The following is a 19,821-nucleotide window of genomic DNA, read 5'->3' as shown; positions in this document are numbered from 1 at the left end:
TACATGCAGACAGGAGGTAGCCTATTTTGAATGTAAGAAACAGCTTCATGTCCCTTGAAACCGTGTTCAATAGCATAGTATGTACTTCTGACAGGTCAAAGACCAAAGTGAAGTTTTATATATGTTCATATTTTTGAAACTCCATCATCAGTAGCTCTGTGACGTCATGTCATATTGCCATACCTTAGCTTTTGCTGAAATGACGCCCCTGGCTATTACCTTCCCTTTACCTATTGTTTAGTACTTTGAACTAAGAAGAGAAGGAAAAAGGAATCTGGGGGAGTAAAAACAACAACAAAAAACAAAAGAACACCCATTACAAATAGGTTAATTTGATTTAATATTAAGTAACTGACAAGAAAAAAGCCTACTGTAGCCTACTGTTGACAAATCATGAAAGCAAAACAACATACAAATAAATGAATAGGCTATCTGTAAAACCAGGAGAAATAACAGTAAGTATAATTATTGAAACTAATAATTCATTTCAAGTTTTTATCCTTGACAATCACTTTTTTTGCTGTATTCTATAAGTCAACATTTGTTTTCGTCTTCCCAGTCTCCTGGATCCTCTACTCTAGTGTCTGATGAGGAAATTCCATACACCTGCTCGGCCACCTGGGGGCTGTCATAGATTGTTTGCCCCTTGTCAATAATCGCACAGAGTTTTGCTGGATACTCAATGTATGATCTGATCCCCCTCTCCTTTGGGTGAAGTCAGATTTTCTTGAGAGCATTTCGCCTGACTTGCAACTTCGTCATGTAGTCCTGGTCGAAGTAAATTTGTTCTCCACAATATGCAAGATCCCTCTTTCCCCACGCAGTTTTCAGAACTTGTCTCATCTCCCAGGTGAAGAAATGCACAATAATACTGTGGGGTATATTCCGTGCCTCTGAACTTTTTGCACCAGCAGAGCGATGCGCCGCTGTTACATTGAGTTTTTATTTTGGAATAACCAGCACTTCGTGTAAGAATTGAATTGAATTCTTGAATTTATTGAGGGATAGCCCCTTGAGATGTAGCATCTCATTTTCGAGGGGGTCCTGAGTACACAAGTAACACATACATACATGTATAGATACATACAACAAAACAATAATACAAAACAGACAGTACAAGAAAAAACAAACAAACAAACAAACAAACAAACACAAAGCAAACTACAATTATATAAAAACAGATGCTTGCTCACCCTCTCCCACCCACACCCCAGTCCTCAAATGATATGCAGAAAAAATTGAATACAATGAACTAAATGTTGTACATAAATTATACTCAAATTAGAAACAGGAGCAGGTTGTTCTAACAAAAGAAAATAAAGATGACCTAAAGCTGTGGAAGGAGGTAATGGATCTCAAATGAGGAGGAAGAGTATTCCAGTCGATGGAGCTTTATATTGGAAAGACCTGCAACCAATTTCTTTAAGAATCCTGGGTACAAAAAAGAATGGGTATTGCATATGTCTGAGTGGATAAGAGGAACTAAATGGAACAAGAAGCTGACTTAAATAGGAGGGACAGTTAGAGTGAATATAATTAAAGATGAACAAAACCCAGTGAAATTGTCTTCTATTGTTAAGATGCAACCAATTCAGTGATTTGTACATAAAGCAGTGATGAGTTCTATATGGACATCTCAAAATAAATCTACATAGGGAATTATAAACAATATTAAGGGACTTGAAGTAACTATCAAATGTGTTCTGGTAAACAATATCAGCATAATTAATGATAGGCAGAATCAGCTGAGAAGTTATTCTTTTTCTAACATCAAAAGTAAAACACTTGATAGAGCGATATTGTTGGCTGAGACATCCATAGGTTCTCTTAACAACTGAGTCAATATGAAGTTTGAAAGAGAGTTCCGGGTCAAGCCAAAGTCCAAGATATTTGAAAAAGCTAACAGTCTCAAGAGGTGAACCATCATCAAAATTAATTTGCAAATTGTGGGGATGTGAGTAATTGTAAAGTGTGTGAAATAACATGCTGCAAGACTTCATGTTCAGTACAACTCTGTTGTTGGAAAACCATTTTTGGACCAGGCTGAAATCTGACTGTAGAGTATTCTGGATTTGAGATATATCAGTGTGAGATGTATAAATGACAGTAGCATAAAGATGAACAGAACATTGAGAACATATACTTTATAAATCATTAATAAAAATGGAAAAAAGAAGTGGACCTAAGGTAGAACCTTGCAGAACACCCTTTTCAGACTGAGAATCCTGAATAGCAACACATTACCGTCTGTTATGAAGATATGAATTAAACCCAAAGAGAGCATGTCGTGAAAAACCAATAGAATATAGCTTGTCAAGGAAGAAGTAGTGGTTGACCATATCAAAAGCTTTGGAGTGATCAGGAAATATTGCACCAGTGAGTTGGCCTTTATCAAAGGAGGAGAACACATCACTGGTGAATTTTAAGAGAGCTGTAGTGGTGGAATGCTTGGATCTGAATCTGATTGGAAAGGAGAAGGAATATTAAATGAATTTATGTACTGCGATAGTTGAATGAAGATGAGTTTCTCAAAAATTTTAGCAACAGAAAAAATAATAGAAATTGGGCAGTAGTTATTCATGTCAGTTGGATCTCCAGCTTTGAAAAGGGGAGTAACTCTGGCGCATTTCCATATAGAAGGAATTGAGCAGGTAGACAATGAAAGATTAAATAGATCTGCAAGAGGATACATTAATACATCTGCGGCTATTTTAAGAAATTTGGCATCTAAACCATCAGGGCCAGCATTGGAGCTGTGTTTGAGCTCACGTATGGCATGAAAGACATCAATGGGAAGGATTTTGCTAAAGGAAAAAGAGCTATTGGTAAAAACAGGGTTAGGGGAACAAGCTGTGTTATGTACAGTACAGGCCAAAAGTTTGGACACACCTTCTCATTCAATACGTTTTCTTTATTTTCATGACTATTTACATTGTAGATTCTCACTGAAGGCATCAAAACTATGAATGAACACATGTGGAGTTATGTACTTAACAAAAAAAGGTGAAATAACTGAAAACATGTTTTATATTCTAGTTTCTTCAAAATAGCCACCCTTTGCTCTGATTACTGCTTTGCACACTCTTGGCATTCTCTCCATGAGCTTCAAGAGGTAGTCACCTGAAATGGTTTTCCAACAGTCTTGAAGGAGTTCCCAGAGGTGTTTAGCACTTGTTGGCCCCTTTGCCTTCACTCTGCGGTCCAGCTCACACCAAACCATCTCAATTGGGTTCAGGTCCGGTGACTGTGGAGGCCAGGTCATCTGCCGCAGCACTCCATCACTCTCCTTCTTGGTCAAATAGCCCTTACACAGCCTGGAGGTGTGTTTGGGGTCATTGTCCTGTTGAAAAATAAATGATCGTCCAACTAAACGCAAACCGGATGGGATGGCATGTCGCTGCAGGATGCTGTGGTAGCCATGCTGGTTCAGTGTGCCTTCAATGTTGAATAAATCCCCAACAGTGTCACCAGCAAAACACCCCCACACCATCACACCTCCTCCTCCATGCTTCACAGTGGGAACCAGGCATGTGGAATCCATCCGTTCACCTTTTCTGCGTCTCACAAAGACACGGCGGTTGGAACCAAAGATCTCAAATTTGGACTCATCAGACCAAAGCACAGATTTCCACTGGTCTAATGTCCATTCCTTGTGTTTCTTGGCCCAAACAAATCTCTTCTGCTTGTTGCCTCTCCTTAGCAGTGGTTTCCTAGCAGCTATTTGACCATGAAGGCCTGATTGGCGCAGTCTCCTCTTAACAGTTGTTCTAGAGATGGGTCTGCTGCTAGAACTCTGTGTGGCATTCATCTGGTCTCTGATCTGAGCTGCTGTTAACTTGCGATTTCTGAGGCTGGTGACTCGGATGAACTTATCCTCAGAAGCAGAGGTGACTCTTGGTCTTCCTTTCCTGGGTCGGTCCTCATGTGTGCCAGTTTCGTTGTAGCGCTTGATGGTTTTTGCGACTCCACTTGGGGACACATTTAAAGTTTTTGCAATTTTCCGGACTGACTGACCTTCATTTCTTAAAGTAATGATGGCCACTCATTTTTCTTTAGTTAGCTGATTGGTTCTTGCCATAATCTGAATTTTAACAGTTGTCCAATAGGGCTGTCGGCTGTGTATTAACCTGACTTCTGCACAACACAACTGATGGTCCCAACCCCATTGATAAAGCAAGAAATTCCACTAATTAACCCTGATAAGGCACACCTGTGAAGTGGAAACCATTTCAGGTGACTACCTCTTGAAGCTCATGGAGAGAATGCCAAGAGTGTGCAAAGCAGTAATCAGAGCAAAGGGTGGCTATTTTGAAGAAACTAGAATATAAAACATGTTTTCAGTTATTTCACCTTTTTTTGTTAAGTACATAACTCCACATGTGTTCATTCATAGTTTTGATGCCTTCAGTGAGAATCTACAATGTAAATAGTCATGAAAATAAAGAAAACGCATTGAATGAGAAGGTGTGTCCAAACTTTTGGCCTGTACTGTAAGTTGTTGAGTTGGGAACCACAGATGGATGAGAAATGTTGATTAAAAGCCTGAGAAATGAGTGGTGGATCAGAAGTAATTTGATTGTTAAAACGAATCTGGTTTATGGGACTTTTGTTAGTTTTATTGAGAATAAGATTCAATTGATTCCAAAACTGTCTAGGATTATGAAAATTATAAGAAAGGCTGTCTTTATAGTCGTTGGATTTGGCATTCCTTATTTTGGTTTTACACAAATTCCTCAGACATGTAGGACTGTAGGATTCCCAGTCAACAGGATCTTTGGAAGAACAGTATTTAGACCAGGCTTTAGGGATAAAGGAAAAAAATTCCAGGCATCTTCAATGAAAGGAATTAGCTGAAATCTGTTCCAATTAATAGTAATTATTTCTTGAATAAAGCTCTCATAATTAATATTCTTGCATTGTCTAAATCTAATATACTTAGGCGGAGAGCTTGGAATTTTAATTTTCCAGACACAAAATATAACAGAATGGTCACTTAAACAGTCAGCCATAACACCAGATTTGATTATTCTTTCTGGGTTAGTGACAAGTATCCAGTCTAACAGAGAGGAAGAGCGAATATCAGCTCTGGTAGGTTCATTAATCAACTGAGTTAAATTCACACTGCTAAATAAATTTTGATCATTGGAAGAGGAACGATCAAGCCAATTAATGCTGAAGTTGCCTAGGATTATCATTTCAAAACAAAACTGAGTTGAGGAAAAAGGGTGGGGGGAGTGGGAGAGCAGCAAATAACAGATGAAGAGACACCACAAACACGAGAGTATACACACAAAACACATACAGTAACTAGACATACGGACAGAACAAGTTGGTAAGACACAAAACAAATATATACACACACAGAAACAAAAATTAACAAAGTGGCCAAACAACTGACCCAGGACCATAAGAGCCCATAGGTTTTGGATAATGGGCCAAACCCATAATCAGAACCAGAATCAGAACTGTGTCTGCTTCATTGAAAAAGTTTTATAAATGTAGCTTAGAGAACTCAAAATTAAGGAAACAAAAAAAGCCAGAGCCTTATGAAATAAAGTAGGCTGCTGCTAGTAAGTAACTATGATGGCCAGATAACAAGACTCATCAGAAAAGTTGTTGCAGCACAATAACTGTTTAAATAAGAGTGAAAAATAAATCAACCCTAAGGGAGAACACCAAAACGACTTTGCGGCAATAATTTCAACTCTACGGCAGCTGGGTATAAACAGAAAACAAACTGTTTTACAACGAGAAAATACATGTGAGTCTACTGAATGTACACAATACAAACAGAGCCGCAATAGAAAACAGAAAAAACAACAACACAGAAGAGCAGTATCAATGAACAACTTCCAAAGTCATTGACTGTAAAGCCAAGAGTGTCGGCTTGGAGTTACAGCGGGACGACTGCACCAGCCCCATGGCAAAAAGCTGACCAAAGCCAGAAAGTTTGCCGTTAAGGTAAAGAGTTCATAGAGGAGTTCATGGAGGAGTTCATCGGAGGCATGAAAGCAGCTTCAGCGGCTTTGTGATCACTGAATTTTTGTTCATTACCATCGACCCGCACACACAAAGTGCAGGGATATCGGAGGGAATACTTTAGTTTAAGCTCCCGGAGCCTGCGCTTTACCTGATCGAAGGACCAGCGCCTCTTCGTCAGGTCAGCGCTGTAGTCGGGATAGATGAAGATACGGCCCCCGTTAAATGACAGCTCCTTCTTTTCACGGGCGAGGCGAAGAATCTTTAACTTATCCTGAAAGTGCAGCAGTTTGATCAGAATGGGCCTCCGGCTGGATCTGTCATCCTGACGGAAAGTAGGAGTGTGATGTGGAGTGGGGAAGTGCTCCGGCCCCAGGAGTTTAGGGATCAAGCGGGCCATTAACCGGAGTATATCATGGCCTTCAGAGAATTCAGGTACTCTGAGAAAGCAGAGATTGGCAGATCTACTCCTGTTCTCCAGATCATGAACTTTATCCACGAGGTAGGAAATGTCCTTTTCCAGTTGTTTAATCCAGGTGGTGATTTCACTTAGATTATCCTCATATGCTCCAACACGGTGTTCGAGTTGTGCAACGTGATCACCAAGAGTGGATAAGGAGTTTTGGATGCCATTCAGTTTGGAAACAATAGGATCCACTTTAGAGTCAAAGTATGCCATCATGTCAGTTTTAGACTGCTGGATGGAGTCAGATAAAGTTTTCAGCTGGCTGATGAACTGATCCATTGTGTGGAAACTTTGGCTTGAAAGTTTGCAGGTGAAAAAATAATAATCAGTCCAAACAGCGAACCTGATTATTCAACTGACAAATATTTGAAGATGATTATTTAGAAATGATGACAGTAGGGAGCCATGAAATGCCACAATTTCAAAAAGAAAAGGCAAGCAGTCACCAGCTCAGAACAGCTTACTCACTCCGCGGCCATCTTGCCCAAAGACGGTAGTAAGAGCATTTCCACAAAGTCTATCATACTAACAGAATCGTTGTTTTCCTTGACATTGTAAATCCTGATGTTATTTTGGCGTGATTTATTTTCCAGATATTCCAATCTCATCTGAGACTCTTTCTGGTCTTGTGTCAGTGCTTTTATTACCTCCACCAGAATTATTTCTCGTTCTTCTGTGTCATCCACTCTTTCTTCAATCCTCTCGATCCTTTCAGCCATCCGTTGTAATTCATGTTTCTGTTGCCCGATATCTTCTTTTTAGTTCAGCCAGCTCATGTTTTGTTTTGTTTCTAAAGTCTTTCAGCTCCCCTCGAAATTCTCTGAGCTCTTTGGTGATATCCGATGTAATTTCTTTCAGCATTTCTTTAATATGAGATTCTTCCATGGCTGTTTGTCTCTTTACTTTTGGTGCCTTTGTTTTCACTTTTATCTTTGTCTCTGTGACTGTACCAGAGCGAAAATTCATTCCTTATTCGATTTGATTTAGAGTCTCTTTCATCATTTTTGGCTTAGAAAATTATTTTTGTATTTTAAGTCAAGGATTAGGAGGAAGACAAATGCTTAAGCTGCCATCCTCTCGCCCTCTCAACCTGAAGCTGAGAAACCTGTCAGCCTCACTGGCTCACTAGCCAACTAGCATGCTGCCTACAGGGAAAATTAACTGTAATCTTGTCAAAGACATTAAGAAGACAAATGAAACATTACATGTTGCCTTCACAACATACTGCTTAAAACTCCATGATCTACAAATCCTTTTCTAACTCTGGGGCTAAAAACCCTTCGACTGCCTGCTGCATTCTTCTCCATACTACACCCAAATCCCATTGAGATGTATTGGCTGTCCACGGTATCAGCTGTGCTGGCAGCTCTAGCCTAAATGTTACATCTGCATAACCCAAAACAAAATGTGCAACAAATATTTGCCGTTGATGTCATCTTAATAGACACATGAGTGCAGGGTGTAATGTGTTTCAGCTGCGCTTGGTCTGCAGAGCCGTACAGCTTTGCTTCCTGTCTCCCTGCTTCTCTGACACACAGCAAAGCCCAGTCACAAGCTGTCTACCAACTCATTATATCATATTACTCAGGCTACAATACTGGTGCTTCACCATGTATGAAGCTCCTATGAAGCTAACACAGAAACAAAAACATATTTATTTTCTTTTTGTATGATAATCTAGACGATTTGTTACTGGATTTGATTGCTGCTGTACAGCAATCACATTTATGTTGTCTTGCAAATGTACTGATATTCTCCAGCGCCTCAATTCACTCATCTGTTATACATCCATTTTTGTAACCGCTTATCCTCTTGAGGGTTGCAGGGGGGCTGGAGACTTTCCCAGCTGATATTGGGTGAGAGGCAGGTTACACCCTGGACAGATCGGCAGACGATTGCAGGGCTAGCACATAGAGACAGACAACCATTCACACTCACATTCACACCTACGTGCAATTTAGAGTCACCAATTAACCTATCCCCAACCTGCATGTCTTTGGACTGTGGGAGGAAGCCGAAGTACCTGGAGAAAACCCACGCTGACATGAGCAGAGCAGGCAAACTTTGCACAGAAGGGCTCCCTCCTGGGACCGAACCAGGAACCCTTTTGTTGTGAGGTGACAGTGCTAACCACCACGCCACTGTGCCGCCCATCTGTTATTCAGTTAATGCTAAATAAAGTACTACATGGCCAGTGGGAAGTTCAAAAAGACTGATCCATTTGGCCAGTGCTGAAAGCATTGTTTTCTAAGTTCAAATTCTAAAGACAGTAGTCACTGTATGGTAAGCCAGACTGCTGCCAGGGCAAGGCCATCATCATGTTACAGACCCCTGTGCACAAATGTTTGATGGGCCCTTAGCCAACTTGGTTTGGTGGTCAGGCTTTTTTTCTTTCTTCAATAAATCAGATGTAGCATACTGGACATATACAGAATAGTTGTAATTTATTACTGAGAGCACTACACTGTGCAGCACTGGAAAATGAAAAGTAACTATTGAAAGTAACCATAACTATACAGCTTGATGGCCTTAAAATGCCTCACATTAAATGGAAAATCAAGCAGCCAGACCAGATTTGCTTTTTCATAATGACATAAAAATGTAGCTATTCTTCTCTGCTCTCCAGGGGCTGGCTCTGTGTCTGTCTGTTTGTGAGCCTTTCTAACTTTTTAAGCACTCTATTGACTTTTTTGGTACCTAAGTTAGCAGTAGCAACTTGTCTCTTAAACCCTATCCCACTAGGCTCCTTAAAGAAGTTTTATCTTAAGTTAACACTTCTTTATAGATATGATCAACCTTTATGCTACCTCCCTTTTCTCTCTAAGACCCTTGAGAAAGTGGTGGCTAATCAGTTGTATGACTTTTCCATAAGAATAGTTTTTTGAGGATTTTTCAGTCAGGACATAGAGTGTACCATAACACAGATAAAGTACTGGTAGTATTTACAAATGACCTGACTGCTTTGGACAAAGGACTTGTCCAGGTACTTGTCTAATTAGATTAAAGCTTAGATTGGGCCCAAAAAATCAAGCCCGACCCACCCGAGCCCGTGCATGTTCTGTCCGAGCCCGGCCTGTCTTGTCCCTTTAACTGTAATTATGAGCCCAAGCCTGGTTTAAACCCGATATTTTTTTTAAAGGGGCAAAAAGTGAAATCATTTCACAGCTAGGTTTGCTGTTGTGCACTGCCTGTTGTCCAAAACAAAGTGTGTCATGAGCCACACCTCCCTCTACCTCTGCTCTCCACCCCCAACCCCCCACCCGCCTCATTACCTATCTGCGTAGCCAAGCACCGCAGCACCTCCACGGACTATTACATCCAGACGGTCCCGGTGTTTCCTCTGCAGGCTCCACTTCACTCAGCTGCCCGATAAACCCGCTGCTTCTTCCCACATTAACCTGAATAACAAACCAGGCCTTGGCTAACTGGCTGTGCTTCCCTCCGGTCATGCTGCAGCTAACGCCCCGCTAGTCAGCTGCCATGCTAACGTTCCTACTCTTCTGCGTGCTCACAGGCTCACGGAGAAGAGTTAGTGTTAGCTCCCGGAGTTAGCACTAGTCAGCTGCCACCGACTACTGGAGTAACCTACAGCCATGGAGCAATTCTACCAGCTCTTCTAGTCACTGAGCCTTGTCTCCATCTCAGCAAGTATATTACATTTATTACAGGTACCATCATGCCATCTGCCATTGCTCACTGGCTGTAGCCTTTTATAGTGAGGGAGGGCCAAGGGCTCCGAGAGGAGGGAGGAGGCGCTGATTCACATGAACGTACATGAACATGCAGCCGGACCGGCTTGTAAACAAGGGGCTGGAGATCAACACAGAGAGAGGGTGTGTGAGGTCATGCTATACTCCAGATGAAATTACACCCCTAGTTCTTCACATAGCGATTTTTTAATTCCTTCAATCTAGAAATAATGAATTTCGATTATTGCCCCTTTAAGGATACAAACGTGGACATTGAAGGTTGACTGACGTCTGTCTCTTCATGGCAAGCCTTCCCAATGTGTGAGGTCCCCGTCTTTTTGTTGTCATATACTAGCATCGTGCTGCACTTGGTACACTTGATGAAGCCAATACACCCATTGTCACCGTCGACAACTCGTGCGCAGCCAGCGGCCCCCGTCAAGGTGTGATAAGTAGTTGGTTCCATAGCCTAGGTCTATTATGAGGAGCCCGACCCGTCCGAGCCTGAGGATAGTGGCGGGAAATTATGGCCTGACCCAGCCCACCAGTCGGGTTGGGTCCGGGTCGGGTTCGGGCAGAGAATCTAAGCTCTAAATTAGATCTCAGTTCTGCATTTGACCATCACATCCTGTGACAAAGACTGGAAAATTTAACTGATATGCCTTGTAGGAACTGCACTAAGCCATGATAAGCCCTATTTATGAGATTGATCTCAGTTTTTTTTGTGAAAAATTTTGTGAACTTTCATTGTTATGCAGATGATACCCAATTATATCTATCGATCAAGCCAAATGAAACCAAGCAATCATTAATTAAACTACAAACATGTCTTAGTAATAATAATAATAATAATAGTAATAATAATAATAAAAACAGAACACATTTTTAAAACAGAGAGTATTAAATAAACGAAGAGCCAAACACTGAGTACATAGTAAAAACAGGGTAAGACGACCTAGACGATGCAATTTCTTAAGAACTTGTGGGTGTGAATGCTGCGTACTGAAAAGCTGACGCTACACTGCAATGGTGGCTTTAATGTGTAAGAATAAGGTAAAGTCATAGGAATAGCTGAACAAGTTGAAATGGGTCTAATTAGAATGAATGTCATTGAAAAGTTGAATGATACCAATCCTGTGAAATATTTCAAGCTTTTTGAAAAGCTGACACTACACTGAATTGCTGGCTTAAATCGTCGCTGTCGGGTGCAAACCTCCCATGTCCAAAACTGTTACTTTTCAGGAAATGAAAAAAAACGTGTGGTTTTGTAACAACTGGACATAATATTCAAGGGCTCCGGAGGTTTAGTCACAGGTGGTTTTAAATACTTTTCATTGGTTAAATATTTGTAAAACCACAGTCAGACATACAGAGTGACCAATAGTACTGATTAATGGAAAAAAATAAAAATCATGATTTTTGGACATAGGAGGTTTGCGCCCGACAGCGACGAAATGTGTAAAGTAGGGTAAATTAGTAGGAATAGTTGTAGGAATGGGGTGAATTAGTATGAATGTCATTGAAAAGTTGAATTATACCCATAATGTGGGATATCTTAAAGGTTGTTGAAAAGCTGACACTACACTGCAATGCCGGCTTTAAATCCTGAATAACACTGTTAATGTATGACTGGTGCAGAATATTTTAAGATGTTTTGAAAAGCTGATACTACACTGACTTGCTTACTTTAATGTTTAAGAATAAGGTAAAGTATGTAAAGAAAATGTAGAGAAATAGTTTAAATACTGAAATGGGTCTATTTAGTATGAATGTCATTAAAAAGCTAAATGACAGCAATACATTTTTTGAAAGAGCACAAGTTTTACTCCATTTTGACCAAATATAATGTATGTAAAGTGAAAATTCTGGGCATGACATTGAGTTACAGAGAAATGTTGCAGAATGGGTCTATTTAGTATGAATGTCATTAAAAAGCTAAATGACAGCAATACATTTTTTGAAAGAGCACAATTTTTACTCCATTTTGACCAAATATAATATATGTAAAGTGAAAATTCTGGGCATGACATTGAGTGACAGAGAAATGTTGTTGTCCACTCTAACAATTTTACTACCACTCTAGCTCTGAACATTCCATCCAATACAAACCAATGTCAAAACCTGAAAAGGGCATTATTACTAAAGCTCCAATCAAGTTTGAATATTTCAAAACCAGTTTAATTGGGATTTGAAAGTTGAATCATAGCCAGAATGTATAAAAGTTTCTACAGTGAGTTTCTACATGAATGTATGCATGAGGAGCTAGAACTTGAAAATAAATATAAAACCATGAATTTTTGCCAAGTTTGAACATACTGCCCATCTACCTGAATGGGGAAAAATGCCAGGAAAAAAGTACGAAGGGAGGGATAAATGAGAAAAGTCATACTGATCATGTCTTAAGTGAGCTTAATATTTTGATGTTTGAATGAAGTTTCTGTGTTGAATAATATAGAGTTGAAGGCCAAAAAAGTGGAGGAATAATAATATTAATAATAATAAAAAAAAAATTTCTGTAACATAATAAAAATAATAGTAATAATTATTATAATAACAATGCTTTTAGCATTCACACCCAAATAAAATGACCTGAAACATAAATAAAATTAAGGAAATAGCAATTCTGAATAGCAAAGACTCTGTCACCTGGACCGCTGGACCTGAGAAAGACAAGGAGTGACACATCTGAGGATCTCAGCGTGCAAGAGGAATAAAACAGGGCAATAACAGATAAGGTAAGTAACTCTTAGTGAGGCCTCTCAGGGTTTTGTATGTAATCAATAACATCTTAAAATCTATTTTGAATGCAACAGGTAGCCAGCGTAAGGAAGCCAGAATCGGTAAAATGTGCTCATGTTTCCTACTTCGAGTCAAAATCCTGGCAGCAGAATTTTGGATTAGTTGAAGACGGGATTTTTTTTTTTTTTTTAACTGATGCCAGAGATCAAGGAGTTAGAGTAGTCTAATTGAATTGTTATGGAGGCATGGCTAACAATTTCCACATTTTTGGTGGAAGGAAATGGGCTAATCTTTGAAATGTTTCTGAGATGATGAAAGCTAGAGGGAACCATTGATTTGACATATTTGTCTGAGCTTAAGTTTTGATTAAACAAAAGAAGACAAAACACTCACCCTAATTCTGCATAATTGTGAAATGCATCACTTTCTGTATGCCAGAAACTTCTTCTCGAAAAAGTCCAACCAAACTCCAGCTGTTTAAAACAGTTAAGTAAATCATTTGTTGCTTTAGCAGCCCACGACAGAGAGTTAACTCATTTATTTCTGCTCAAGTATGTCCCTGGTGTGAATGAAGCAGCAGGAAAAATGGTTCATGGCCCGCTGCTTTTTTTTCCTGACTACTTGCTGCCTAGTGGTTGTAGCTGTAAGTCATTATCAAGCTCATCAGAGCAGACTGTGCGCATGAATAGAGAAGATTGACTGGAGAGTAGTCACAGGCTGGGGCATGTCCTCCTTTATAAGCAACAGGACGGAAAAGACACAGGATTGCATTACATACAAAAGTCATTACACACAAGAATTTCTCTTTGTTAAAACACACTGAGGAAGAATTCTAATAAAGAAGAGAAAAGTCATGGCTCTGGTATCAGGCTCTGCTGCATCTAGATGTGCTCTGAGGCATGTTTCTACTTTGTACAAAGGCACTCAAAAGAGTATCATAATATTTCCTTTAGGGATTTGAATTAGTGACAATGTTGTTATTGCACTGTAGAGCCTCTTAGTTTCTTTTATCAAATATGAGGTCGACATTTGAGTCAAATTGGAATACAGTTCATTTAAAAGTGGCATTAAACCATGTGGAATCTTCCCTGTAAAAGTTTTCAGAGCTAAACTAAAAGCACAAATAAACATGAGCGTCACTTCCCAAAGATTAGAGTTTCTCCAAATATCTCAAAGGATAATTATCTTCCTCACCCTTATGAACCTCTGAGACAGAGGACACTGTTTAAAATCCACTGATAAAATTAAAAACAAAGTCACTGAATATTTATTGAAAGTGTTTGCCAAGTGTTAGGTAACCAGTAATTACTATGACAACATAACAAACTTTATCCAAACTCCACCTCTGCTTTTGGCAAACTGAATTGAAAATCCCTGCCTCATTTTACAGATAAATATCTTAGCTTACATAGACTCTTGTATGAGATGTCTTAAACAAAGGAATAAATGGACTAAAAATACCCAATTCAACCTGAGGAACCTTGTTTTTCTCTTGCTATCGGAGTCAGGGATCATAGGAGAGTGAATGAGGCTAGGATGGGGTTAAATTGAAATCCAGGCCATTCTATTCACTTTTCCTTGTTTTCCTTGTTTGTTCTGGTTAGTAGACAAACAAAACTGCCAGAAAAACAAACAACACATTACGTGTCTCACCAGGGATTATGACACACTGCAGCACTGCATTACACAATTATGGGACATCTATCACTCTGTTCCCCGTGCAGTTTTGGGACTCTCACTTAGGGTGACCAGGTCCAATAAACCAAATGTGGGACAAGGAGTAGGTTTGTGAGGGACAATGTGGGACACCTGCCCCCAGCATGAAGTTTAGTCATCAGAGACTAAATACATTCATCATAAACTACAGAGTCTACTGTATATTAACACTGGACTGTTTTAAGTATTGAAGTATTTAGCAACACAGAGACTTGTGGTCAGCGGGATGTGAGGATTCTCAAAATAACATCTGTAGCCTACAGATGTGAAGCCCTGACTGTATCGGACTGATCTTTAATGAAGCTTTTGTCTTGTATTTTTTTTCCTGAAAATATTAACCAACAGTAGTTGAGGGGACAGGTCAAACTGATATGATGCTGATTTACAGGAGAATTCATGTAAAATGGAGGTTAAACCATGAACATAAAGCACTTTAATAAATTAATCTATCATAATTAAAACAACTGGAGATTGAAAACAAACTGACATATGGGTCTGATCACTTTTTTAATGAACTGACATCATTCCAGACAGGATGTGAGTGTGTCTGTGACTTCCTGTACGGACTGAAGGCTACTGGAAACTGTCGGGGAAACTGTCTGACTTCACCGCAACTTTTTGTCACCGCCCCCCGCTGCGGCTGCCTCATCTCGTCTACTGTGCAGGCGAGGCGCAGTTCATCTCTAACGAGCCTATTAGCTAATGAGTGTCACCTGTTGCTATCAAGGAGGTTGAAATAGTTGCTATATGGGGCGGGAGCGCTTAAACGCACAGAGCCCACGTGGGCTTGCCGCTGCATGCAGCTTCTTCTCATTGGCCGGGGGGGAATACAAGTGTGGGTGACAACCAATCATGCGGGACATGGTCTCAATTTGCATGACGCATGAAAAGAGACAGAAATGCTGTGCAGTCCCGCGCAATGTGGGATGTCTGGTCACCCTACTCTCACTGTCTGGTTCATCTGACTTACAGGCAGAAACTAAAATTTGTGGCAAAGACTGTAAGGAGGCTGGTTTGTATGACAGTGTGTTCCAATTCCTACCAACATCCAGCAACTTCCCACAGTCACTGAAGAGGAGCGGGTCAACATTCAACAGGCCACAATCAACAATATGATCAACTCTATGGAGATGTGTTAAACTGTGTGAGGCAAACAGTGTCACTCCAGATACTGACTGAGGGCCAAAACATACCAGTGGTGAACGGCGCACGTCACAAAAATATGCTCCTGTTATTTGTGATGTACAACCCCATGTGGTAGCTAGACGCATATTAGCACTCCTGGACGCACAGTCCTATGGCACTTAAAGCCACTGTCCTATTTCCAGCCTCGCTGACGCTGGAATTGAATGCATTTCTCCCCCACTCAAGATCAAGATCATCTTTATTGTCCCACAATGGAAATACAACATACAACATAGTACATACACAAATCAACATTATACCCAACGTAGCAATAGGAAACACACAAAGATAAATAAATAAATAAATTACATCAAACACTAAAAATACCCCTATAAGAATGCATATCAGCAAATCGTCATAATCCAATGCCAGATCTGGCTTTATCTGCCACTTGCTCTCTACTTGTACATACCAACTCCTGAAGAAGCTCTTTTCCTCTGCTCCTATGGCAGCTTGACTCCTCTCATTGCCATAGATATAAAGAGAACTCTGTAGCTGTTGTTGTGTCTCGTTTGTGACAAAGAATGGATAAGGTGAGATTCATGGTTGAAGTTGAGAAATATCCCGAGCTTAATGACCCACAGTCCCATTATTATAAAGATATTGCCTGGCGACTCATAGCTCTGGAGATCGGCAATAGACATCAGTGTGTTTTCAGCTTGATTCTTTGGGGTATCTATGACCAAAAAATGCATTTCTGTTGCGCTAGTCATATGAAATCCTAATAAATGTGATGATAAAACTGCATATTTTATAGTGTCCTTTTATTGTGACCATGCCAAAGGACACCTGCGTAGTAATTTAATCAGCATCTTGATATGCCACAGGTGTCAGGTGGATAGATTATCTTGGAAAAGGAGAAGAGCTCACTAACTGGGATTTTTAATTTTTGAGAGATAATTGAGATAATTGAGAGAAATACATCTATTTAGTGCATGGAAAAATTTCGATCTCTTACTTAAACCTTTTTTAACTGTTTGCACCTTGGGAGGCTGGCATACTAAATCACACTACCACACAAACGGCCACCTCAATTAAAAATCTATCAATATTCTGTAGCTTTAGTGTTGAACCAAAGGTAAAACAAACAGTAGAACGTATAGGGTAAACATCAGTCTTTCAAGTAGCTTCCCTCATTAAGTACACGTCAAGATCCACATGCTCTAAACTGGTGATGATACTGAAACACATGCACTGATCAGCTCTCCCAGTCTCTTCCACAGATGGAGTCCTGGGCTGGCTAAAGGAGAGCAGAGGCAAAAAGGAAGACAGTTAGGCTGATAGATGCAGGGGGACTGCAGGGGACAAGGGTTTAGGGAATTGGGAGCCTCTGTCTAATTCCTTCATGATCTCCCTGTTGTCAAGGGGAGGGGAAAGGGGCGTTGCCATGACTTACTGCTAAATTACTTCAAGCGAAAATAAGTGTCACTTCTAATGGAAGGAAGACCGACAGATTCTAACTGAGGAACAGACTTGAGCTCACAGTTTATGACTCATCATCACTTGACAAAGGTGAAAAAATCCTTTGCTGCAGTTGAGGTTACAAAAGGAAAGCTCTGACTGTTTTGTTGCAGCTGCAGAGACATCATCGCAGCGGAACATTTTCCTTTAGGTCTTTACAGACCACAAGGTCTGGAAAAGGAAGTAAAGGAAAAGGAAATAGTATAAAGAAGTTACACTGACGGAATAATTGACAAACAGAGGGAATGAGGAATGACTGACTAGGGAGGACTCAAAGTCAAACTTGTTAGAAAGGCAAGGGATATAAGGACACAGTGACAAGTGAAGGTAAGTGGAGCGATTTTCTGACCCGAAATTTATATTTCATATGCAAAACACTGAATACTGGACTGTGCTCTGTACCCAATTAGCCAACATTCACAAATTGTTTTGCCCATAACACACAGTTTTCCTTGCCTTTGTTCCCCTTTAAGTATCTTTACTCTGACAGTATGGTATATACTCTGTATAAAATATTTTTAAGTCTTTGCTTTTATAGTTGGAGATGTTCTAGATGTCTTGTGCATCATTTTTGTAGCCTTAAAGATCAGATGTTGTGATACCCCAAACAACTCAGAGACTCTTTATCTGATGACATGGTTTCTCTAGATGGCATTGCTCTGGCCTCTAGCACTACCGTAAGGAACCTCGGAGTAATATTTGACCAAGATTTGTCTTTTAATTTTCATTTAAAACAAATCTCACGGACTGCATTTTTTCATCTGCGTAATATTGCAAAAATTAGGCCCATCCTGACCCGAAAAGATGCAGAAAAATTGGTCCACGCTTTTGTTACCTCTAGGCTGGATTACTGTAACTCCCTATTATCAGGTAGCTCCAATAAGTCTTTAAAAACTCTCCAGCTAATTCAGAATGCAGCGGCACCTTGTCTAACAGGAACTAAGAAACGAGATTCTTGCACACAACTAAACAACTCTGCACTAATCCAGGCTGTTTACAACACAAATCATATTCCCATAGACTCATTAACAAATAGGCTTTCAACAGAGCTACACCCAAACAGGCATCTCAAAGTTCCCGCTTCTTTTCCTTTGTCTTTGTCCTGACCACACGGTCAGACAAACACCTCCCCCGATCTCAAGCTAGCTTTGATTCGGCCATCTTGTAGTTCTCTGTTGCCAGCCATTTTGTTTTGTAGGCCAAACGGCTCTTTGATCACCACACCCGCCTTTGTCTCTCTCTGTCTCTCTGTCTCTCTCTCTCTCTCTCTTTTGACGGAAATGAACTGCCGTGTCAGCAAGCATCCTGCCAGCACCCCTGAGTTGCGTGAAGGTGCAAGGGCCCGTTCATCTCAGCTTTAATTATTATTATTTTTATCCCCAATGAATTGCCTTTTTGGGAGGCTTAACATACTCTAAATTTCATGAAACTTTGCGGATATATCAGAACTGGTGGAAAAAACTAGGTAGGCATATGTAACACTGCAAGATGTACAAAAATAGCCTCTTGAAGCCATGCTCCAAACCCATCAGTACGTTGACAATTTTTTATTTACCTGTGAAATTTTGGTGCTTTTTTTGCCATTTCCAGGTGAAGTAAATTAACTAACTAGTCCTAGAGATTTTATCTGATCCACTTCAAACCTTGGTTAGTCCTACTAGAAGACCCTGAAGATGAAAAGTTATTACAGGCTTGAGTTTTGGTCAAATTGTGTAACCGTGGGAAGGCGTCAAACTTAGGGGTCTCGCCACAAAGCAGGAAGTAGTTTACAACTCCAGCATACATGGTCCAATCTTCCCCAAACTTCACAGGATTGATCACAGTCCTGTGCTGAACACATCCACATGTCAATAATTAGTGATAGTTACAGCGCCCCTACTGGCAACAGGAAATTACATGTTTTAGACTTTGATGTACATCTCCTACAGAGTTGACCACATCCACCTCAAACTTGGTCAAAAATGCCATAAGACCTTGAAAATGCTTTATTGTGGAAACTGTTTTTTGAGTTTTTGTTAAAGGGCATGGCCGTGGCACAGCGGCGAATTATGATGTTTTGCCATGATGAGAAAAGTTGCTGTAACTCATAGCGCCACCTATTGGCAACAGAAAATTCCTTTTTTCATTCTTTGATGTCCCTCTTCCAGGAGGTTAATCAGACTCAGCTCAAATTTGCTGATAAAAAGTCCTTAGACCCTCATTATACTGAAAAATAAAGCTCTTGAGTTTTTACGTCAAGTGCTAATACCGTGGTGGAGTTTTAAGTGGCAAGGGATACTTGAAATTCCAAAAAAGTCCAAAATTCTGTTGTCTGATATGATTTTTGGAGTTTCGATGTGTCAAGATGGCTGCAACCCCCGCAGCTGGTTTCACCTGCATGTATGAAACTTGGTAGGCACATGTAACTCTCGAAGACCTACAAAAAAAAAGCCTCTTGGAGCCATGCTCTAAACGCAACAGGAAGTCGGCCATTTTGAATTTACTTGTGCCACTTGAGCATTTTTGCCCATTTCCAGTGCTCGTAAATTAACAAACTACTACTCGAGATTTCATCTGATTGACTTCAAATGTTGGTCTGTCCCACCA

General features: G+C 40.2%; 2 protein-coding genes across 11 annotated transcripts in view; one reads left to right on the top strand and one right to left on the bottom strand.

The window, feature by feature from the left end:
- The window catches only part of ralgps1 (Ral GEF with PH domain and SH3 binding motif 1), a 315,193-nt gene that overhangs the window by 126,369 nt on the left and 169,003 nt on the right, over positions 1-19,821 (bottom strand). The gene's annotated exons all lie outside the window — the stretch shown is intronic.
- Positions 17,216-19,821, top strand: part of LOC125905820 (angiopoietin-related protein 2-like) — a 71,049-nt gene continuing 68,443 nt past the window's right edge. For all 3 annotated transcript variants that reach the window (XM_049604063.1, XM_049604062.1, XM_049604064.1), the window contains exon 1: positions 17,216-17,562. The gene's annotated coding sequence lies outside the window, so the exon portion shown is untranslated. The remainder of the gene's footprint in view (positions 17,563-19,821) is intronic.

This window comes from Epinephelus fuscoguttatus, linkage group LG18 (genome assembly GCF_011397635.1).
Source record: "Epinephelus fuscoguttatus linkage group LG18, E.fuscoguttatus.final_Chr_v1".
Taxonomy (NCBI): Eukaryota; Metazoa; Chordata; class Actinopteri; order Perciformes; family Serranidae; genus Epinephelus; species Epinephelus fuscoguttatus.
The sequence above is the reverse complement of the archived record's forward strand: the minus strand, read 5'-3'. Positions and strand labels throughout refer to the sequence as shown.